Source organism: Thunnus albacares, chromosome 10 (assembly GCF_914725855.1).
Source record: "Thunnus albacares chromosome 10, fThuAlb1.1, whole genome shotgun sequence".
Taxonomy (NCBI): domain Eukaryota; kingdom Metazoa; phylum Chordata; class Actinopteri; order Scombriformes; family Scombridae; genus Thunnus; species Thunnus albacares.
Window position 1 is genome coordinate 18205534 of NC_058115.1, and position 21968 is coordinate 18227501.

Here is a 21968-nt window from a genome sequence, read left to right on the forward strand (position 1 = left end):
TATTTAACATGTAATTATGTGATTTTCACTTACACTTATCACACTAACATGTATTTTTTTTACCTGTATCTTTCCAAAAATACTGTATTTCCCAAATGATGATGCATTACATCAGCCACCTCACAAATACTGTGCAGTAGTATAAGTCATAAATAACTTTTGAGTAATTCAAATGAATTTAAAAGAGCACAGAAATATGTCCTTTTATTCTGTAATGATGGATCAAAGTCTGCGCATTCTAATCATTTGTGGTGTTTGGATTTAGATGCATTGCTACTTTGACATTCATTCTTGCAGAGAAGAACAGATAATTGTATATGATACCCACTAAAAAGCGGTTACACTGCTGTGTCTGCGCATCTATGCATTCTGACAGTGGTAATCATTAGTCTTTCAGCGATCTTTGCAATTAATCTATCTTGACATGATAATTTGCGTCTGTTCTATTTGAGGTGTTTTTGTGAACCTTTGCTCAGCAGGGTGGCACGGTGGTGTGCGTCTGTAGAAGAAACAAGAGGCAGATGCATTCAGTGTTCCAGTCTGTCAACACCACACAGGCTGTTAACAGCAGAGATCAGAACAAAACAGGCCTTCCAGGTTTTGTTCATTGTGTCACCAAATTACACTTGACAAGTGGAGGGGAAATTGCTTGATTGATGAACAAAGTAATTCTCTGCATGTAATTAATACACTACTAATGGCTCCCCATTTGTCTTCCATACTGCGCAGTAAAACTCAGAAGAAGGTGGGGCAACATATCGTAATGAAGGCTCCAAACTGACCGCCCTGTGATGTGAAAGATTGTGTTTCTTTCACAAGATTTTGTTACCTAATGGCTTGTCCGGAAGCCGTAGGGACAATGTAATGGACCATGTAATGGATAAAGGATGGTATTGATGGGCATGTGTTGACTTAACAATATTGATCTGGAGAATTTATATTGATAAATGCAAAAACATTTTTCACCAAAACACTAATGCAGTTTTTATGATTCATACAATGAATAGCTCAAAGCTTTTGCCTCAACATAAAGTAATAATGTGTGACATTTTCATAAAAACAAATGTGTGTTTTGCTACTCTTTATCACTACATTATATTAGATACTGTGAAAGCCTTTACATGTTCTACACTAAACACCGCAAAGTGCTTCTACAAAAAATAAAAATAAATCCTCTGGTGCAGAGAAGGTGATGCTTTGCATTCTCATCAACAGAAAAAGGAAAAACTGAACACAAGAACAAAGTTGCCATAATGAGCTGTGATGCCCACTAAGGTTGAGCAGATAATGGAAACATCACCAGATACAGTCACTCAAACTTCATAGATGGAAAATCAAACTAAAAAGATGCAACTGAAATAAACAGTATTTGACTGAGAAGACATCTCTAGGGAGCTTAGTTCAGCAACACCACAGCAATAAGCACTTAGCACCAAAGCCAAAGGCAAAGTAAAACAACAAAAACTGTTGTTAGCAAAGTCTTTAATTGAAACTTTAAAAGAATTGGGATTACCGCGTCAATTATAGACGAGAAGGACAGTTCGACAAATAAACAGATAGATGACAGAGCACCTAATCAAACAATGTGAGCATGGTATAGACAGAGAGAGAAAGGAAAGAGAGGAGAGAGATTGTGATGGATGACACAACATCCAGCATAGTATCATATCTCTGTGGATTAAATGCTTTGGGAAGCTGGCCCCGGAGTGTGCTTGTGCATATCATTAAGCCCCATGAAGAGGAGTAGGAGGGCACGTTGGAGCTGCTGCCCAGCGAAGTGCATGGATAGGCCACGTCTCACAGCTGGCGTTCTCTAGACTCCAAAGGCAACCGTTTCTAAGAGGGATTGGGTTTTATAACTTGTATATTTTTTCACAAAGTATTTGAGATGATAAACATTTCATCTGGACAGAGGCAGAAAAATCAGAGTAGCCCTGCAGGACCCAGTGATTGTTTGTGTGTATCTGAGTGTGGTGTACAAGATAGAGTGTGTGCATGTGGGTTGTTTTGCACATGTGTGCACATCCTTGTATACCGTTCAGCTTGTGTGCCATCCAAAGTGTATTTACCTGTGTGCGCTGGTGTGTATGTGTGCACTGTGTGTGTCATTCTTCCGGAAGGCAGTTTTAAAAACACACTATGTCAGATATTGGATGACTACTGTATAATTTGACGGGTCTGTGCACAGAGGCCGGCTGTGGTATGAGTCATTGATTACACATCAGCTTAGTATGCTGCAGTGCAGACCCCTACATTGGTGGAGAGGCAACCTGAAGCCCCCAATCAATAGCTGCAGGCCTGTGAAGCTTTCCATCAGGTCCGGAGTGAAGGACTCCCTACCTTTCCTCTGGGCCCAGGCCTAACCTTTTCCAAAGAGAGGTGATGAAGAAGCTCATCATTTCTAATGAGGAATTAGTGATCGGGCCAGAAGAAATGACTGTCAGCACCACATGGAGGAGTCCAAAAGGTCTCAGAGACTGAGAAGTGCCAAACAGTATTCATTAGGGACTTGGAGATTTTCTTAATTTCCTTTGAGCAGCAGACAGCAGGCTTTAACTGCAGGTCTGGGAAGCCCAATGATTAAATATATGTGTGTTCCTATCATTACATTTTTTATGTTGCGAATTGGGAGAGAATGAACATTGCTTTAAGAGAATCCAGTTGTCTCCCCTTGTGGTTACTTGCGAGGAGAGAACAAAGCAATATCAAGAATTATTAAAGATTTCTTTTTTCAGAGAGTTATATTTTAATAGCAGAACTTTTAACCCAGAAGACATACACTTGTTCTAAAATCAGAGCCAACACACCCTTTCTGAAATCACGTGAATCATTTCATGTTCAAGAGATGAATCATTCAATTGACAGAAACATATTCACAGCTAATTAAAAACGTAATTGCGTGCACTTTAGCCATTTAGAGCAAGATGAATGTGAAATCATTAGGCATCCTCTGAAAACCAGATGTTCATTAAATTATGTCTATACAAATGCCATTGTACAATAGATTGGCAGAATATATGCTTGCAGTAAAATGCTGAGTAATTCATCCCTTAAAGCGCTTTAATTGATTTAAGCCTGCAAAAATAACCCATCACTGCATGACATTAAAAAAACCAGAACTGGCATGACAGTTAACTGTTATTTTTACCCCTTCTTGCTGTTGTTCTATAAGTCATCTATTATTAAGATCCATTTTAGAATCTGAAATGAAAAGTGAATGAATAAGAAGTCTGATTAATCTTAAGAGAATGATCCAGTTGCCAAGCGATGTTGCTTTTTAATAAATAATATCAGTAACATAGTAATACTTATGAGTGTAATATTTTTCTGACGCATGGTAATCACAGCAGAGATAAGGCGACATTCCCCTTCGCCTGGCCTCAGACAAAACCATCTCTAGAGAATGCAACAATCATGCCTCAGTTTCTCTCTCTCAATTAGCCCCCGCTGTGCAATTTATTGGGTTTGCTGTAACAGTCCCTTAACAATACTTACCAAGACTAGTCATTACTCATTTCTACAAGATAGGGACAGCCATCTGCATATCTGGGAGACATAATGTACAGTCTGATACAAACGATCCAAATTTGATGGCTCCTGATGATGAATAAGGAATACATAATTGTCCAAATTCATCAAAACTAACTGAGAACAGTTTTGGTTTTCTGTTAAAACCACCTACATATTATTCATTTCTTTTAGTTCTTGTCAAGTTGAGCTCAAACGTTGGCCATAGAACACAAAATCTCTATTTGCACTGCCAAGTGGCAATGACAGTCTGGAGACAAAAATCCGCACAATGTCTCACTCGCATTTCTTTGGTTTTTCGATTTTCTGGCTTTTGCGGATACATAAAAAAGTTGCAGCAACTATCTCAGTTTGTACAAATTGTATATGTATTTTCTGTTCTCTGTATTTTCTGAGGCTCTGCTTCATCGGAGGGGTAACGGTTGTTTTACTGGTAGAGAAAAAGGGTCTCTGACCTTTCTGATATTATTCCTCTATCTCGCTTCTGTACATTTCCTTCTTTCATATACCCAGTGGAACCCTCTTTTTTGTGTTTTGACAATTATTATGAGTCTCTGTCAGACACCAGGAAGCCAACTCACTGTGGTTTATGTACCTAATAAAAGCTATGCTGAATAATTTCAGTTTCTCTGAAGGCTTAACAACAGCCACTGCCTCTGCTTTTTACATTAGACAATCCACTGACTGTGGATTGGACAAATGGAAAGCGTACTTTTTCTTGGAAGAATGGGCAGAAGAAGAGAGATTCAAACGGAGAGGAGGAGAGAGTTAGATGGCGAGGATGACAGATGAGTGGAGTACAGTTCTAATTGGTGTTGATACTGTACAGCATCCTGTTTATTACATACAACATTCTGTATCTTTTGCTTACATTTTGATGTAGTCTTAAGAGGTTGCAAATGATTGACAAATATAACAACTTACTCAGAAATCTCTCTTGTTCAGTTGTTTTTATAATATCTCAAATGTCAAAGCAACCAAATGAAACATGTTTGGATTCCTTACCAAATTTTACAAATCAACAATTCATTCTCTGTGTGACTGCTGGCAGGAACCTAAATGTACAGCCATCAAAAGCATCTCTGGCAGACAAGCTGAGACACCTTGCTCAAAGCAGCTGCATCTATCTATCTAGCAACCAGATGGGGATCTTTCAAGAGCATTCACTAGGTGGCAGTCTGGTAACACAAAACCTGTTGGCTGACATAAGCCTGCAAGCATACATCAAGACACAGAGAGATGAGCCGATAATATGGATTAACAAGATTTGGCTGTTTTACATCTGCATCAGAATATAACATTTATGTTGCGTTTGGAAATAAAACTTTAAAAAAGAAGTTCCATACATACGGGATGCTGCTGACTCTGGTAAACACTTTTTTCCTCTCCTTTCAATAGATCACTGTGTTTGCCGATGCAGGTGTAGAGGATGGAGTCTGGGGTGGTGATGCGGGGTGAGGTGGTCCTTTTACTTTAAGGATCTGTAAATTGTCCAAGCCTTGTTTTTTCCTCTGATACCTAACCACTTGAAACTGCTGTTCCTACACTTCACTGAAGCAATTATAGAGAAGGACTTTGGCAGATCAATGAAATCCCCTTTAGATCAGAGAGCTGTACGGGCGTTTTGATCAATTCCAGATCAATTTCACTGTTTTGCCCAAACCATGGCCAAATAAAAGTGGGACTTCTGGTTGAGGAGTACTCACCAGTAATGATAACAGCGCCTCTGTCAATGGCTGCCTGTATCTGTTTTCTGGCTTGTGTCTGGCTACAGTATTTTGTCTACACTGCTAGGCTTAGCACACACCCGCTGGTCTTTCTCTCTCTGTATGTCTCCCTGTCTTCCCTCTTTCAAATGTGGAAAAGTGACAGGTGCTTGAATGCAATCTGAGTTGGCAACTCACATCAAAGCTCTCAGTAAATTCTAAAGAGGAGCTGAAAGTCGTCATTAAAGAGACTCTACATGGATAAATCTGACAAGACTAAGTACTGAGTGTAATTGAGAGAGGGCAGGAGATTGAGTGATAGAATAGCTGCAATTTCTCCCAAAATTTGCTGTCATTGTATACTATGTTCATTGTCAAAAATACTGTCAGTATAATTTTTATGGATTGCAATAATGCAACCCATTGGTTCCTTTTTAAGAGTAAATGCTTCATCCTGTTACTGTGTTTAAGTGGCTCCAAATTGTAGCTAGTCAACTGTTTGAAAATTATAACTTCATTTGCAGAAATCCTGTAAGGTGATATTTGTAAACAGCATGCTACCATTACACCATTATAAAAGAAAGAAAGAAATACAGCAAAAGGAACAAAAAGATCTACAGCTGGTAAGCTTTCTCTGGACAGAGGTCTGGTTGCTGAGAGATATTCATAACAACACCAGAATTTCATCTGGGCAAATATAGGCCAAATCAATGTTTTTTCAATTAGCGAGGATGGGACTGTCTTCTCTAATGCATCCTCACTTTGTGATGAAGCTGATAAAACGGGTGTCTTTTTACATTAAAAAAAAAGCCTTATGCAGCTTAAAAAATATCGACAACTACCGCAGGACATTTGTTGCCATCTGAAAACTGGTTTGCTTGCTGACAAAAAGTATTTATTGAATCATTATTTTACTCCCTTTGTTGGATGAACATTTTTCTCCCATTCTTATATATTTTAACCCTCTAGTCACGTGGAGCTCTGCACACTCAAAAGAGTTAACATAACAAGTGCAAATGATGATTTCATACACTTGAAATATAAACTCTGTTCTGATCACCACACAGACACACAAGCTGTGCCTCTTCTCCTGTATATGTAGCGAGCACAGGCAATATTTGTAGAGTCAAGCATACTCATCCTGTACTTTGCACCAGAGCAAGTCAGGAGCTGTTAATACATTCTGTGCTGCTCCAGCTCTCACCAGCTTCACGATAATATATTTCCATCAGCTGAAAACAAGAAAAACACATCTGAGGCCTTTAATAATGTAGACAAGAGCCACTTTGCCCCACCCGCACAATGCATCCAAAAATTAGTGTCAAATGCATGCATCTTCTGAAATAGCTTGGCCGCCAAAGCAGACTGAAAAATAAATATGTCAAATGTATTGGCATTCTGTATGAATAATGGATATTCTAATACATCAGTGTGTTGTATTGTATTGCAAAAGAGCCATATGAAATATACATCATCTAATTAGACAATGTTCTCGGACGTGGTGCAGCCTGTTTTTGATCAATATGTAATAAGATCTAGTATCAATTAGTGATGGTTGGGGGTAGAGATTTAGCAGCAGAAAAATGGCAACTCTAAAGGTAAATAAAACAGCAGAAAAATCACTGCAGTAGGAATAAACAAATGACACAATAAAGATTTAAAAGTGCCATTTTGAAAGCAGAATATTGAAATCTTTAGATTTACTGCATCATTATGCTGTGGCTCAGCTATAACAACTCTATTGATCAAAGGAATTATGTCTTTCTGGTTTTGTATGTGCAAGACTTTTCTATCTGTAAGAAGATAATTACTGAAAAGGTGACACAAAAGTGGCAAAAAGATTCCTGGCAAAGCAATTATTTTTGTAATTAAAATGTGCTGCATTTATTCACAAACACAAGACCTTTGCATGAAAAACATTGATATATATAATATTTATAAAGGATGTTCAAATACTACATTTATATATGTTTTTTCACAGTGTAACTGGATGACAAAACAACTATTTTTCCTGAGGTTAACTTTTCATATAGAGTTGGACAGACACTAATTTAATACTATTATTGTATAGGCTCTATATACAATTGTTACTGTTCTGCCTTGTTACACAAACTAGATTAATCCTGAGTTATGTGCACATCTATCAATCCACTCATACCTACAAGTCAGGCCTGCACAAGGATCTCAAACAGGGATGGATTGTAAAGGAAGATTGTGATCTGACCTGTTCTGCCGCTAGTGGTGGTGGCAGGCAGCCTATCTGTAACACAGGGGCAGTGTGCGTCTGTATGTGCCTGTGTGTGTGTCTGTGTGTTGAGGGAAGTCACTGAAGCAAAGACAGAGCGTGCACTTGAATGATTGAGGTTACCCGGGTGACCTCATAAACCAAAAACCGTGGCAGTCTCCCAAGGTGAACTCTGAATTATGCCGTCATTAAAGGACAGGCCCAGTTGCCAAGGTTAGTATGTAAAGTATAATCATCTTCCTCCCCCTTCTTCCAGTCACTCATTAGTCCCCCTCATGGGCCAACAGAGATTATACCTTGAACTTGCTTGACTATCACTATCTGCCCACTGGGAATGGCTCCACTATGGGCCATTTATATCCCCTCCCACTATCGCCAGCTAGCTAGGTCTAATATTCTGCAGGTGTTGGGTCTGTATGTGCCTGTGTCTGAATGTACTTGCATGGGTGTGTCTTCTAGCCCACACTCGGCACACAGATCATCGAGTTTGTCCCATAAAAAAATGAGGGATGCTTTGACTTACCGCCACATTATGTCCCAATTTATAAAAGAACCACTGGGAAGAAGCCCAGTGGCGTTGCAACAATTTGTTAGAATTAGGACCATTTGTTTTGTTTCCCAGGGCACTCTGTGCTGATTCAAATACTTTGCTTCCAAATAGTATCAGCACCATTTTAAGTGGAGCAATGCTACCAAACATCACATAAATACATGTCAAACATAACTTCAGTCTTCAATTGTAAAGGACTATCTGCTGAAAGTAATGGCAATCAAAACACATATTGCAATCAAGGATGGACACTTTGGGGTACTTCATCATATTAGTATGCAAACAGGGCAGCCAAGTTTAATCAAACCCTGGAGAGGAACCAAAGGTTTTGTTTTCAGAGGAAATCATGTGCTGCTAAAATCAACCTGACCATTCATCACATTAATTTTCCTTTGTTTACCTGACAATGACCACTCAGAAACAAGTGTCATTTAAAGTCACAGCAATACCTAAAATTGACACTGATTTAAATTATTAAGTGTTGTTTTTTTAGTGGTGCCTCTTTGGACTAAGGTATTACTATGAGATGAGCTGTAATCTTGGTAAATATTGTAGCAATAATCTAGACAGTCTGTTTATGTTTGCATAAAGTGATAGATAATGTTTATCCACTTTCCCATTTATTCTAGCCAATTGCCTGCTAATGTTGGTATCGGACGCTAAGAGTGGGTATTCATTTCGAAATTGGCAACCACACTAAGCACACTTCAAGCTACGGGTACTTCTAGTTGGATGTACAGCTGCTAAAAAGTAACACATTGTGACTCAATTGATGTGTCTCCTTTGAGTTAGTCATACATTGCCATTCCATTTAGTGAGTATCGTTTTCGCTGCTTTTTGTGAATGGTTCTACAACAATACATCAGGTAACCATTATATTGTAGGCTTATAACATCAGAGTCTCTGACAGCACATCTCGACCCCCTTAGGAGAATAAAGCGCTGCTTTGTTCCTGTAAAGTTGGGAAAAAAAGAATATGATCAAGATAACTGAGTTTTTTGCTGGACAGTGATAGAAAACCAAAGGAAGAGAGGGAAGGGTGTGCCACACACTCAAAGTATACAAAGCTTTATTATCATAAATTAGACTTTGTCTTGACAACTAAAGCTTTCTTCTTGTCTTTTTGAAAATACAGTCTTGTGATGTACTATTCTTTCAAATGGATTAAAGCCAACTGACATGTGCTGTAAGGCAAAGACTGGCTTTTTCATGGTTCCAACAGACTTTTATGTAACAGAGTAATGTATTGCACAATAACGGGTGCTATATAAAGCACTACAGTTTGTGGTACTGATGAGTGACCCTTTAAATGCAAAAGATAATTTATTCTTCATCAGCTTTCTCACTTTTATATAATGATAGAAGCAGTTCAATGATCACTGGCAGAGCTCTCTCCCCATAACAAAGCAGCAGCTACACAACCCCTCATTCACCGAGTCTCCAGGACTGGAGGGCTCTGCTTGCAATGTTAATGTTGAAGCAAGCTAGCAACCTACACACTGACCATGTACGTGCAGTTTGTGCCTGTCTGTTGAGACTGTCCTTCCGAGAAAAACAAAAAATAAGTTGTTTCAGTAAGTTCTCCTAAACAACATATGTTTCATTAAAATGACAAAGCCCTAGTGTCCTCAAATTTATGTTCAATTTCACACCTTTCAGACTACAGATACTATTTTTATCAGTCTTTCTTTGTCTGGCTTTGGCTTCTTATGGGACCCTACTTGTTTAAGGGGCTAAGATCATTCATACATAGCCTGCTGAGTTGATAATATATTAATAATATTATATATAATATATTAGTAATATTATCTGCATTTCAGGCTTAAGAAAAAGGAGGATCATGCCCTGAATCAGTAGTGCCACATTTTAAAAAGCTTTTAAAAACCCTCTTGTATAGACTATATTTTTATAACCTTTTTATGATTTTGACCCAAAGGTTTCATGTTGTCCTTTGTAATATCTTGTTTTAGGTCTCCACATATGTTTGGCCACTCCCTGAAATTCTTGATTTGTTTAATGGTACTATATTTTCTGTGCAGCTGTGAAGTACCTTTAAATTCTGAAAGGTACTTTAGAAACAGTTACTTACTGTACAACGCCTTAAGTCTTAAATTAAATCTATACTGTTATTCCGAAGGGGGCTGTCCAATGCCACACACTGCATTGAATCCTGACTGACACAGTGCAACAGGCCAGCCTGTAATGATCTGCCACATCTATCCTAGCCTCAACAGAAGCTAGCCAAGAACAAGGTGGCCCTTGTGCTGAACATATGAGGTCTACTGCACTGTTTGTGAGCTGTGACCATTAGTATTGTAAGTCTGGCAAGTAACAAAAAGTTCATACTAACGTCTGAGTAAAATGTTCAATGACAACGGAATTTATTTTCGCCAAAATATCCAAACTTGCAGTAAGCTACTATATCTGCTTGTATTGATGTCAGCATTATTCAACTTTTTATGGTTACATTTAGGCAATGGCAGCACTTGCTTAGGGAAAAATCTTGGTCTTGGTTTAATACAGAAAAAAGTCTGTGGTGACTTGAAGCACAAGACATGACATAACGAAACTATAATCTTTCACTACCCTTTAACCAAAGTGTTTTTAGTGCATAATCTAACCATGCATGGGATTCAGAATGCAAACCTCGGTCTCTGGTGTCAACGTTCTGTGTTTTGTGTGCCTGCCTTCTACCCTGACCACCTCCCTTGTCTTCAGTGCAATAAATTAATGTAGCGTACATTCATTCAAAAACATTGCCTGTAAACATAATCCAGACAGCAATTACATTGGTCAGTGCAAAGTAATTGGGAAAACAATTTAGTAGTATATAAAATTAATTTCTAGGAGACAGGCTTGGTCTCACAAAACAAATGTTTTATGCGCATCCTTTAATGCCAAGTACAGCTGTGAAGACCCAGATATATTCGGCAGGTAAAGCTGATAAATGGAGAGAGGAATCAACCACAAATCTCCTCCTCACAGGTTGCACTGAACAAGTCTCGATGCCTGAACACTTCTTGAGGAATGCGCACGAACAGCTGTAGGAGGATCCCATTTTGATATGTCATCTTCCCGGGACGAATTATGCAACCTCTCTGTCACTGTCCCTGTCATCCTTACGAGTGGGAGGACTGAGTGCATTGAGTTGTTGCACCAGAGCATGAGGGATGGATTCTGTTTGAGGCACCACTTAGATCTACTCTTTTAAACATGCAGCTCAGGTTTACCGAAAGCTACACAAATCACTCACTCTCTTTGTTGAGGTCAAAGAAAGTAGTAACACCATCTTAATTGCCAGTGACTTAATAAATTTTTCAAATGTACTTGAACGGCTCCTTCGAAAAGGACCTTAAGAAACAAAGGCAATCCCCATTAAGGGACAGAGAAACTGATCACTGTATGATTCTTCTCAATGCCCGGTATAAAATGCTTCAAGACAGAACTGCTAAAATCTGTCCTTTCTGCAAACCCCTCACGCCAACAGACAATCGCTGATGCATATAGTTTTACAGTAGAATGCACCAGTCATCCTTCAAGCAGATGCTACATAAGTCATAAGACAGCACAGAACCAGTGCAGCAACACAATGGGTCTCATGGGAGAACATTTTCGGATTCTTATCCTAAATCTCTCTTACTTCTCTTTCAAGCTCGCTCATATGAGTGTTCCAAGTCAGTTTCACGAAACTCTCCTCTCAACTGTCCTAAATTGCTCATTTCAACCGAATGAATACCACCTGTCCATGAGCAAGTGTGTATTCATGAGATTTCATCATTATAATAATCGATGCCTCTAAAATTGCTTTATAATGTGATGTGTTCTGCTGCGTTTGTGGGCAAGTTCTTTTCACATGAATTTTGCACTGTGAAGCTTCAAGTCAGCAGGCAAAAACATAACAAATTTAGCAGTACCAACAATGGTATTACTGGACAAAATATATTACAAAATATTAATAGTACAGCTGTCAATAACAGTCCATCAGAGCAGTGATGTCCTGTAACAGAAATAAAGTGTGAAAGGTTTGATTAAATGTACATAACTATGCTGCTGCCTTTAGATGATTGTGGGGAGTCAGACAGCTGAAAATGAAGGCCTTAATACAGATTACTGCCATAATCTGATAAAATGTGTATTTTCTCCTTTTTAACTAGACAGGTTTGTTGACAGGCTGTACACCCCCAACTCAACAAGTTGTTGTGTGGACTACTACTTGCAGCATGAAATCAGAATGTGGTTGTAATTATTTTTGACAGACTTATTTATTAAAACAGTATGAGCCTGTTTTGGTTGTGTTGTAAACATATACACAGTTGACTGCTCTTTTTTATTTTTGACAGTAGCTGTTCAATGCGTTTTTGCTGTAGTATTAAACTGCACTTGCTGTTACCCGAGTAGTTTTGCCTGTATGGCACCAGTGGTAAACAGCCTTAAATGGCAAGAAAGTTTTATTTTGTTTCCAAAATTGTCTTTTATTTGGCAATTTGGATTTTTTTTTTCACTGTCACAAATAACAAAATGACATTTACTAATAAGAATAGGGGAAGCGCTGCTTCCCCAGGGTGCAAAAATTCCCTGCCAGTCGTGGTTCAGTACAGCTTGGTGTGGATTTTCTTCAGAAAAAGCCCTGGTAGCTGGGCCAAACCCAGTAGCCTGCTCTTTCCTGCTCAGCAGCTTAACCATAAGAGCAATGGGAATAGGTTTACTGCGAAAGGTCACTGTACCGTAGGCCGATGGAGAGAAAGCTCAGAAGGGCAGTTAGCCCACTGCTCACATTTGGACACAAGAAACAGAGAAAGATGTGCTACATTCTAAGGGTTACTGCAGCTGCAGCACTGAAAGTGTTTGAGTCTTTTCAGCAATCTCATTGTCCACTATCAACAGCAGTCAGTGTGCCGCCATAGCTCAGCTTGTGCTATGCTCTTTTTTTGAGGCATTTGAAGCTCAACTGATAAGTGGATAAAGAGCAGTATAACTACTGTCCATTTATGGGGAGCAGTCCCCATAGGCCTCTCCTGATTGGCTCAGCATACATAAAAATTTAGAGAGAAAAATTTAAAGATGAGTGGGTAAGCCTACAAAGCATTGTTAGAGGGTGAAAGCAGGATCACACTTTATCATTAATTAGGCAACCATTACCATTTACCAAAGTTCTTTAAGTAATTTCTTTTTAGTCAGCATATGATCCACTAGAAAAACTGCTTCTGAAGAAAAACCTGCTGTTAGGCATAAGTGTTGAAGGTTCATGAGTATTATATTTGAAAATATTTGTACTAATATTATTATTTTATATTATTTGTAATATATTTAGTCAATAAAAACATTAATTTCAAACTGTGAAGTTATGTTTGCATTTATTAACAATATGTTGAATCTGCACACATGAATCATCATGATTCAATTGCAGATTTACATATATGGGTGGGGTTCTTCATGTGATGTAATGATTGAAAACATTTGCTATCTAGCCCATTTAGATAGAATTACTATTTTTTTCTGATTCATTCACCAACAGTGTCCGATCCATGTACTGTACTCGACTCTCAGAGATAAAGAGTCTCATAAGCTGTCTCTCTCTGTGAGACAGTGACTCATCTAAAAAATCTAATGGCAATGTTTATTGACATACATGTTTATTGACATTAATACATATTAATTTGCACAGAAATCATTTAGATGCAAATGTTATTAGATTCATTCTTATGAGCAATAATGATTGATTTATTCAAATTGGGGGGTATTTGTGTGCTTGTGATTATTAAAGTACAGCACATTACATATCAGAATTGTGTATTTAATGTAATATATTTCTAAATCTTGTATTTGTGTTTATCACAATACACGTTTGTCAATTGAACTGACACTTCTCTCTCTCTCTCTCCATTCTGCTGTGTCTGAGAGTTCAAGTATTGACCACAAAAGGTTTTAGAATTCAACATTTTGCGTTGACTGTTGGCTGACTGATGGCATTATTTTATTAATGATTTAGCACTGAACTTTGCATTGTGCTGACACCAGAGATGGGGTAGCTAAGCTGTGAATTAAGCCCCAAATCCTTTCGATTCCCCCTGGCTGGCAGTCTGCTCATCACCATTACTTATTCACCAGAAATAAAAAAGGGACTTCCAGTGTGGTAGCGACCCTCTACATACACTATATCCTCCAAGTCCTACCTACCTGTTATAATCCTGCATAATGGAAAAGTGGAATGTCACCTTGTGTGAGAGGCAGCTGATATCTCTCAGCGAGCAAAAGAAAAAAAAAAGTCATTTAGCACAAGTGCAGATCACATTTAATTAGACGAGAGGATTTAAATTGCCATGCATCAAACACTGCGGATGACCAAAACGGAAAGAACTTGGGCCATGGGCCAGATTCCATGAGCTCTTCCATAACCCATCAAAATCCCTTGAGCTACGGGGGTCAATAAGTCAGAACACAGCTGCCTTAATTAACAATGACCATAGCTGGGAGGTGCCCAGAATTTCAATGCCTGCCACCTTGATTCCAATGAAAAACTGAGGAAATTTACAAATTAGCAGTTTTAGTTACAAAATTGCCATTGTTGTTTTATTCATTTGAATCTCTGTCATGGAATGTGCCATAAAAAATCCTGCTGCACGGGCAAGATCATCAGAGGATTATACAGCAGTAACTCATTACATGTACAAGCAGCACAGGCTCGCCCCGGGCCTCAGGCCTCCAGGGGCCTCACGAGACATGAGCTAAAAAAACAAAACAAAACACAGTTAACACAATGTAGAAGAGTAAGCTACCTGTGATGAGGCGTGAATCCTCTTGCAGTGCTTCAACACTCTATGTAAAAACATGCTTTACGTCATTACGTTACTACATTACTTGGCGGCACGGTGCAGCAGCAGTTTTCATCCAGCTCAATGGCTAGCTGCTTTTGCTTGTCAAAGTAAAGACATTGAAAAGGACAACAAAAATATCCTGTGGACTTGGAGGAGGACTTTGTGGCAGAAGTGATTCAATTTCAGGAGTTTGTGCGCAATGAGATGAAAATATTAGCAGTTGAACTGATTGTGTTAACCGGCGAAGCTGAGTGCTTCCTGGTTGCTCGTAGAGACAGCAGCCGCTGAAAACACCAAGACAACAGTGTCTCGAGTGTCCTCGCAAATTCCTCAGTAATTTTACTTTTATTACAAGTTTAATGAATATTTGTCAGATTATTTTGGTCTAAGTTTGTAAATGAAACTGTGTTGCCAGCAAGAAGCATCCACCTTTCTTAAAGTTAGTTTGAGTGTGTTTCATGAAGGACTTCACATTACTGTCAGTAGAAAATGTGGCCCAACCAATAACCTGCTTTGATTATGGATGTATTATAAGATCTTATTGTACATACATGGCTTTGATACTTTAGAATCAAATGTTGTGGGAGCTATTCACAGTCATGGCCAGTGTAAAAACATTTAGGCTATTATCCACTATGGAGTATCAGTCAGTTAGATAGCCTGTATTTAATACACAATTTGTCAATCTGCATTATTGCGTTATTATCATTTACATGCTACATTAAAGCAACATCAGTTATTTTTTTCTGAAATTAATCTCTTTAAATGTTTGCTTGTTTAAGGGGAAACACTGCACTTTGTTGCAGTATCCCACTCTGATGGTCACAGGTTAAACAGATGAGACTGGTCAAATCTGGTGGCTACTGGAAGTGCAACCACCACACAGTTTGTGCACAATATACGTTCCTGCACAGTGTAAGTCCACAGTGACAGAGAAAGTTAAGTTTAATATGAATATGAGTCACTTTTCCAACTGAAAATAATGGTATAAAATCTGCTGCACTGCTAAACTATGCGTATTATTTCCTACATTAAAAATAACAAGAAGTGAATGCTTCTTACTCAGCACACAGTTTCACTTATAGAAATCGTCAACTAAGAAAAACACAGATTAGTATGTATTAAAATGTCATTAAAGAAAAATTAAGGTATTCATGAGGACACTAGCAGTCACTAAGAGCAACCACGACACAATTAGCTGAAAGTCGCTAGTTAATAGGGTCACTAGTTGACGTATTGCCTTATTTGGTGAGTTTCATATTCTGTTTACTGATTAGGAGGGCACTTAATTTACTATTTGTCACTGTCTGTTGATGCAGCGTGCTGAATTAATGTTGCCTTGGCATATTGTGAAGGGAGGCGTGCACTTGGAACAGAGGGTGGAGGGCAGGCTCCAAGACATCCGTAGCAGCGGGACCTATAGCAATGTTAAGGCGCCCCTGTGTACAAGATAGATATCTTCACAAGACGTCTCAAGATAAAATGAATTTGATGTTTCTAGTTCACTAACGACTCTGGTCTGTGTATGGAGAGGTAATTTTTTGATACATGTTAACCTGTCAGAGTGGGCGAATATTTTCACCATTTAACTGACACCTATTGTTGAGGAGTGATTTCACTTTCATTATGCTTCCCAGAGATATCAATAATGGCCACGCAGCTGTCAGAGTCCATTAAGACACATCTACATAAGGATGGGAGCATATATTCATAGGCATATCAGTTTTCTGGAAACTGCTCGGTGAGATGGATTGGAATGACACAAAGATGAACTCCCTTTTGAATCCATTGTGAGACAGGAACTGCCACATTGGCTCAAGGTAAAATATCACCCACACATGAACACACATACTGAGCAGCACACACACATGTATGCACACACACTACAACTCACACTTAGAAATTTATTTATATATTTCTCAGTCATGTGGCACTTTGGTTCTATAAAGCTGTTATTGTCTGACAGCTTTCTTTCCAATGTCCCATTGCAGAGAAACTATGGAGGCTGGACAAGATCAAGAGATCACACGAGAATCCATCTTGTCAGGCCACCAGTGGTTCGGACCAATCAGTGTCCTACTGGCATCTATGGGCGTGGTTTAGGTGTGATGACAGCAACAAACGATAGCACATGATAGACGGTGATAGACAGATGGTTCAATCACCTGACAAGTGCCTGCCCTTTTCCAGTTTCTAGGGACTTCTGTGTAATAAACCATATGGCACGTCAGGTTAGGACATGAAATCACTGATTCTGATTCTAAGATATTTGTTTGCTGTTTTAACATACTTATCTAGGCAATATTTAAATAGAAGTACATCAACATTTCGCTGGTGCATTACACATATACAGAACTCCAAATTGCCTAATATTAAATAAATATGAATGAATATAATCAAATAAATACCTGAACAAATAAAACTGCTGAGATCACTCTGAATTAACCAGCTAGTTGCTGTAGCTACACTTTGACAGAAAAATACTAATAAAAAATATCCAAGCTCACAAGCCAAGCTAGCTGGTTAGCTAGCAAGATAGGTAGCATTTCTAGCCAACCTGATCTCACAGAAATACGTGAAATGACATCACGTATTTCTGTGAGATCAGGTTGTTTCTAGCCTTGAAGTGCTTAATGAAATTAGTGTCTGTGCACTGTATTGATTTACAGCAGCAGCTAGAAGTTTGTTCACAGTTCATTATCTCCTTGAACAGCTAGTTGGCTACAGTAATTAAGAATTTCTTTGACATTGCTCTAGCTCTAGCTAATATGAGGTAGTTAGCCAGACTTTAAAATTCCACGTTCCAAAGTATATATATACTGAAACTGTTACTGGGAAAAATACCTGTATGAATCTGTATAAAAACAGAGTTTTGAAAAAAAAAATCATTTTGAAAAATAAATAAATAAAGAACGAGAACTAAAGAAAGAAAATGGTCTACAGTAATATGGTGCATGGACAAAATATACAAATAAGCCCACTAACTCTCATGCGATTGCACCTCAAACAAAGCAATGTTTTTTTCATTAGGAGCATATGTTTTGTACAATTAACTAGAACTTGCTCATTGTTCTTGATTCACATCTGTAACATACAGAGCAAAACGGCCATCACATGGAAACTGAGTTAGCATGCACTGACATTATTGCCTTGATAGCTCCATAGCCCTCAGCAGTCTCTGCATAATGAGAACAATGTACTTGATGGTCTCATGATTACTGCATATTGCTTTGCATACACAAGACCTCAATTCCACCACATAAGCCTATGTGTAGGTTTCCATGCATTGTACTTACATTAATATTAAAAGGCCTATTGACTGCATTGTCTGAGCTCAGCAAAAATAAGAAGAAGAAAAAGAAAAGAATAAAAAATGCACCAGTATTACACTAGATCAAATCCCAAATGGAGCAATGACTGACTATCCCAGCCCACATCCAGGTGTCCCTGGAAGCACCAGTATTGACCATCACAACAGTGAGAACAAGCTTCCCTGTGGGGGCCAGATGAGTAAAGAGCTGTCAGACTTGGTGCCCTTAAGCGTTAATAGACCCCCTGCAACTATCTCCAGGTCTGCATCTAGCCTCCAGCTACGTTCTCCAAAGCTTTAGCTGTAGAACCCTGGTACTATATTCACCTCCATTTCATTCTGTCTCATAGATGAAGAAATGGATAAAACCTCACAGAGATAATGGTGAAGTTTCAGCATATACGTAGCATATGTTTACATAGGTAATGCATATGTTAACAATGATTTAGCTCATCCATGTTACTCTACTCTATACAGTGTGTCCACATTTGTGGCTCTGAACTGATTAATACATTGTGCAATGTCTCACATGGTATGTTCACTTGACGTCAACTTTATTGAACTCTGTTTAAATGGAGGTGCACTTCATTTTTGATTTCAGAATTGTATAATACAGCATTTTTGTTGAGGCAGATTTGTGTTGAAGTCAGTGAGTGAAAAGTTTGAAGATACAAAAGCTGAATACAAAATTGCTACATTAGCCACAGACCAATGGTTACACAGGCACAAACCTTTCTTTTGCTTTAAACTTATAATCTTGCTTTGTTCAAAACAAATTTTCTGTCAAGAAATACATGCAAGCAAGGTTACAAAAAAAAAAAGTATTCAATTTTATTTCAATACTGTACCGGGAATAAAAGTATTGAACAAGAATGTGTCGTGAAAAAAGTATTACATAAACAAGCAAGTATTTAGCTGAAGATTTCTGTTTGGACTTTTTATTGGACGGAGAGTAAAATAAAAACTGTAACCAGATCTATTGTGTAGCTGTTGGACTCAGACAACATGTTCATCTGCACAAGACAGAAAGAAATATCCAACCAGAAACCCCTATTTTAAGTGTCAAAACTCTTAGCCCCCAGTAGGCTTGAAAGATGGCTCTGAAAGCTAGCTCCGTTGTGCACCTGTAGTCAGCTTGAATTTAACGGTGTTACAGTGGAATCAAACGACTCTTAAACTGTCCATAGAGACCTTTAAAGCCACTCCTGCAGCATGACTCACTTCTCCACTGTTCATCTGTGTGCTCAGTATGTTCCAAGTAGTCATATTTTGATGTTAACTGTTTACGTAAATGCCATGCTTTGCAAATGTAAATGTAACAAACACTAATTACGCTATTGTCAAATGGAAGCTGTATATTTTGGCAAACATGAATTTTGGGACAGACATACTGAATACAAATGGACTGCGGATATGTAGATTATCCTGAAAAGTTTCTATGGATGTTTTGATACATTTTTTTTTTGGCACAGGAACTGGGTCACCAGTCCATTGTAACCACTTGTCTCTTTAACAAAGACCATGTATAAATTGGCATAGTTGAGACCAAAGAGTCCCTCAAACATGTCCCTTTGTCTTGCTCTGTAATTCAGAGAAAGTTGCCATGGTGATACCTCTTTTACCACCAACTATGGAATACATATAGGGGTTCTTTTTGGGTTGGCAAAATTGATAGTCCTTCACTGTTTACAGGCTCTATGGCCCTTGTGATGGCCGCACTTGCAGCCACACAGCTGCTTTGAAGTTTGTATCCCAGCTGGCGCTCACACTTTGGTCTTTTACATTTGTAGTTCATTTTTTCCTCAGTTAGCCAATTTAATTACATTTCACATTACATACAAATAAATAACAACACACTGGATTCTGTTTCATACATCATACTCATTTTATTTTACAGTTTGGCAGTACATTCTATTTGTAGCACGCACATTTGGTCAACTTTTGTACAGTCGTTAGTTTAAGTTGTTCTAATTTTTATTCTTTTGAGTTACCAGTGTTGGGGTGCTGCTCCTGGAGGACATCTGGCCAGGCCTGGGCAAAGGATGTGCACCAGGACATGGAATGGTTAAATACAGGAAGTGGCCAATTGGGTCATACCAAGTCCTGCCACTTCATAGGGAGGAACTGTTTATTTCAAGTTTAGTCATATTGTTTGTTTCTCTTTATTGAATGTTCAGTTGGGTATTTTTGGTTTAGTTGATTTAGTTGAGTTAACCTGTTTTGGGGGGGAATTCTGTTGTTTATTGCTTAGTTGGTAGTGTTTGTCATTTGTCAGTTACCCCTCTTGTGTTATGGTCTGATCAGCCAGTATATATGTTCCCCTTTGTGTTCATTTTGAAAGGTCTGTTAGTAGGATTAAGTTCACTTTAGTTGAGTTCTGTTTATTTGACCTCTTTTATGGGCCCTGAACTTTATTTACATATTTTGTCATTTGCACCTTTTTTGCCTTTTTTTGGGGTAAAATAAAAACCCTCTTTTTTTGAAACTACCTGAGTCTCCTTTGTCTGCCAGATCAGTCCCTTACAGCCCTGTTCACACTCACACCTAGCATAAGAATGTGTCTCGAGTGTCCACTTGTGTTGGAATCTCACTTCCCTGCTCTATATGCAAATAAACATATACATTGTTTGCATTTGCAAAGACCAAATGCATTGTTTTTAACCGGCGGTTGGCAGCAATGTATTTCCTGTGCCTAGTCTGCTTGATATTAAAAGAAAAAGAAGTTTGCAAAGACAGGCAAAAATGTAAATCAGACAGCATGCGTTGTGTGTACTCTATGCACGAGAATCCATTTTGCCTGCTGCTGTGGCTTCTTCTTGTGTTTTCACACTTTAATATGACGCCATTGGCATGCGAATGAGTACGTACTTCCGCTTACACAGGGGACGCCAGCTAAGTAAGCGGTCCTTCAGTGTGGCCCAGGACATTTTCGCATACACAGTGCTAATAGAATGTGGCCAAACGCAGCCCAGACCACCTCTGAATGTGGCCTGAGTGATCGGATCTCAGTGCGTATTCAATGCATCTTCGGTGAATTCACACCTGTACTTAGAGCTGTCCACTTGTGATCGGATCACCCAAGATGCATTTTAATGCCAGGTGTGAACAGGGCTTTTGTCTTTTAGTCATATTAACCCCACAAATTCCAGTTTGAAGTCCATCTACTTTTCTTTGTCTTTGAGAGATTGAATTTTTGACAACAGTGTTGCTGTTACAGAAGCACCAGCACTACAACAGCAGCAACACCATTTCCTTGAGTGAAATTTGTGAGAAGCAAAATAGTTAAACATTTAAACACTCTAACAATTACTAGTGAGAAAAAAAAGTTTTAAAAAAATGGGACAATAACTGTCAGCACATACACTGGTGTTAGAGGTTGTGTGTTATTGAAGACCTTGTCACAAAAATGCACAGAAGCAACGATTTAGACGTTTATTTATTCAACTTAATTGCTTTCATTGGTTTCAGGACAAGTTCATTAAAGCCACTGAAAGAGTTTTAAAAGTAAAGGCAGAGGTTAGCTGCAGGGGAGATATATGGATCTACTCTGACTGAGTTGCTTTGTTAAACGAAGGAACACATTGTGCAATATGGTTGATGTCCAGGTGAAGGTAAGGGTTTTTAGTAATTAAGTTAGTTCTGAGAATCTGGGTTTCTTTTCCAGAGACTCCAATTTCTTATTCTGAGACATTCTCCATTATTTAATTCTTGGCCTCAACTTTAGCCAAATTCTTTTCCTGTCATACCTTCATTAAAGTTATCTTATTTTCCTTTTCTCTCACCTAAATCCTGATTCTAATTCAAACTAGGGGTT